Here is a 3,990-nt window from a genome sequence, read left to right on the forward strand (position 1 = left end):
CCTGCAGGGGTGTCCCAACTTAGCCCATGACAAGCTCTCGCGATCAACGAAGGATATACCTTCTCCCAGGAAGACCCGATCAGACTCGGAATCCCGGTTTACAAGACATTTCGACAATGGTAAAACAAGACTAGCAAGACCTCCCACTGTGCCGACAATCCCGATAGGAGCTGCACATATCTCGTTCTCAGGGCACACCGGATGAGCCAAACGACGGGTTGGCATAGACCCTGGTTGCCCAGGGGGCGCCGGACATCGCTCGGTTTGGACCAACACTTAGACAAGCATTGGCCCGGGGGGGCTAAAATAAAGATGACCCTCGAGAGGGCGACTCCCAAGGGAAAAGATAGGTGGTGGTGAGGCAAATGGTAAAACCAATGTTGGGCCTTGCTGGAGGAGTTTTATTCAAAGCGAACTGTCAAGGGGGTCCCATAAATCACCCGACCGCGTAAGGAACGCAAAATCCGGGAACATAACACCGGTATGACGGAAACTAGGGCGGCAAGAGTGGAACAAAACACCAGGCAAAAGGCCGAGTCTTCCACCCTTTACCAAGTATATAGATGCATTAATAATATAAGAGATATTGTGATATCCCAACCAAAAACCTATCCACCATGGAGCAATCTTCAACTTCACCTGCAACTAGCAACGCTATAAGAGGGGCTGAGCAAAAGTGGTAACATAGCCAAACAACGTTTTACATAGGAAAGGTGTCAAAGGTTAGAGGTTCATGGCAATATGGGATGGCTTGATAAACAGGTGATAGGTAGCGCAGCAAAGCGATAGAACGAAGCAACTAGCATAGCAATGATAGTAGTGAGATCCAAGGTAGTGGTCATCTTGCCTGAAATCCCTCAAGGAAGAAGAACGAGTCCATGAAGAAGACGAACGGATGAAGCCACGAAGACGAACCAAGCGTAGACGAACGAATCCTCACGATCGCAACGAAACAGGAACTATCGAGAAGAAGCACACAACAAGGTAAACACACCACACAAGAACAAGGCATGATGCACAACACGCATGATGCATGGCACGGCTACATGAAGCTACTCATGGCCAGGGATGATGCAAACAAGAGCAACACATCAAGGCAAGTTTAAATGAGGCCGGGAACAACATATAACAATTCCGGTAAGTCCTCATATGCATATTTCGAAATTGGTCCAGATCTGAATAAACCTTATGTTCAAGTTGTTAAACATCAAGTTAAGATGCACCAAGATGATCTACACGAGATTCTAGTCAAGTTACATATAAAGTTCATTTAGTTCGGAGCTACGGCCTAGAAGATATGAGCAAAACAAGTTAAACATGACATTGATGCAAAATGCACTCAAACGTCAAGCAAACACCTCAAAACATGCATGCAATATGATAATATGAAACTACATGCAAAATCAAACAAGTTTCATATAGAGCACACTCAAAACGGAGCAACGGTTCAACACACACACACTATACACGTTTAAAGAACAAGCTGTCCAAAACAGCAACTAGGCATATTGCAAGCATCAAAACAATATACTACAGCACCCCAACATGAGAACAAAATGCATGGACATTATGTACAGGTAAAGCACAACAAAACATGAACACTGAGCTATCTCCAGAAATCACTAGAACATGCTCAAACACACATGATAAGATTGCAAGTAATAACAATTCAGACTTTGCAGAAAATAACATCATGATGCAATGTTTAGAGCTATCAAACAACATGTTATAGGAACTTATCATGGCAAACAAAGGCATAACATGAATCTACTAAATGCATAGATCAAAAGTCCCTTACTGACCATAAGCCAAAAAGGATCAGAAAATATGATGGCACCCATGTAAACATAGCAAGTTATAATACAGATTCATACATGGCAGGAACATAATTATGAAGGCATGTTGGTGAGCTTGTGCAACTCACTACAGAGCAAAACATGGGGCAAGGCACCCAACAGTAAGAAGACATGTTTGTGAAGCTAAGCATGGCAAGAGCAAGGCCATAGAGTACATGGATTACTAGCAACAATCATGGCAACAAGTGAACTTAATGTTAACAGGCTGACAGCAACATTATCAAGCAACTTTGGAGCAAGTTTACAACAACCTACAGCAAGCTATAAATGCAACCAGGGGCATGGATGGATAGAGCATGACATGTAGATCAAAACATATTTAGTGAACATCTCCAGATTATGCATAGAATGATTTGTAGCAACATGTTTACATAGCATCATGAAATAACAGATTCAGCCTAGCAAAACAGCAACATCAAGTACCCTACTTAATAAGCTTGATACACTCACCACAAGTCATTGCATGACAAGATAAACATAGCATCATCAATAAGGCATGTTTCTGTAACAAACCAAGGCAAGAACAAGTCCATAGCATGCAAGGATCAACTACAACAACCTTGGCCAAATTGAATAACATGTAAACAATCTGCCAGGAAAATTTTTGAAGCAAAAGTAGAGCACGAAAATGACATACTAGGCTATTCAATAATTACAACCAGAGGCATGAATGGATAGACAATAACCTATTGTTCAAAACACTCTTACTGAAGTATCTCAAAATATGCACAGATCTCTCTGTAGCAACAAGTTTACATGGCATCAAAATTACAGCAGAACAGGGACTAAAATCAGCAACATCACGATGCCTAGTTTGCATGCTTGTGCTAGTCACCATATTGATCACAAAAATACATGGCATACACCACTGTAAAGATGGAATGGCATAGTTCAAAACACATGTAGACATCAACCTCATAGGATGCACACATCAATCATGGCAAAAATGACAAATAAGCTCGTTCTTATAACAGACAGCAGAAAACATCATGAAGCACTCTTACAACGATGATTCAGGCATCTAGATGACCTCAAATAAATATGATGCAATGGAATTAAATGATGTACTCGTTGAGACGAACAATTTGACATATTACACGCACGAAATGGAACTACATGCATAGAGATATGGCAGGTCAAACATGGCATGAAAATTACACAGATTCGGAGACTTAGCCATATATCCAGAAAAAAAAACAGATGAGCGCTATAACACTAAAGATCGCATGGGCGGGGGAAAGAGGGTTTCTCACCCATTGGGCTGAGCCCAGAAGTGGTGAGACCGAGGCAGGCCGGGCGCTGGGCTGGGCCTACTGGGCTGGGCCGGTGGGGTGGGCCGCGGGGCCCACGTGGCCGGTCAACGGCTGGGCGGATCGGGCTCCTCCCGATCGGCCATGGCCGCGCCGGCGACGAAGCTCGTCGGAGGAGCGGAGAAGGGCAGGGGCGATCGGGGAGGGGCGAATCCGGCCGCGGCCAGGCCGGATCTGGCCGGGGAGACGGCCGGCGGCGGGGCTGGGCGCCAGGCGCGGGCACGGCAGCGCCGGGTGGCCGGAGGGCGGCGGAGGAGCTGGGCGGCGAGGGGAACCGCGGAGGGTGACGGCGCAGCTCGGCCGGGGACCGGCCGGAGGGGCGCGGCGGCGGAGGATGTCGGCGGCGGGGAGCCGGGCCGCGGGGCGGCCGGCGACGGCGAACGCGGAGCGGGGCCGCGCTCGGGCGGCGACGGATCGGGCGCGCGGGCGCCTCGGGCGCACGGCGGCGGCGCGGACGGGCCGGGCGGGCCGCGCCTGGGCTCGCGGGCCCGCGGCGGCGCGCGGTGGGTACGGCGGCGGCGAGGACAGCTGGCGGCTTCTGATTGGTCGTGGGGGCGGTTGGACATGTGCGGCGGCTTGACGGACATGTCCGGCTGCGGGGAGGAATGAGATCTAGGGTTACGGGGGGATTCATCCGCGAAAAATGGAGGGGGGACCTATTTATAGATTCTGGGAGCTAGGAGAGTCCAAATGAGGAGCGGTTTTCGGCCACGCGATCGTGATCGAACGACCGAGAGCATGGAGGGGGTTAGGATGGGTTTTGGGCCACTTTGAAGGGGTGTTGGGCTGCAAAGAGAGAGGGGCTTTTACATTTACCCGGTTAA

Source organism: Triticum aestivum, chromosome 5B (assembly GCF_018294505.1).
Source record: "Triticum aestivum cultivar Chinese Spring chromosome 5B, IWGSC CS RefSeq v2.1, whole genome shotgun sequence".
In the NCBI taxonomy this organism is placed as follows: Eukaryota; Viridiplantae; Streptophyta; class Magnoliopsida; order Poales; family Poaceae; genus Triticum; species Triticum aestivum.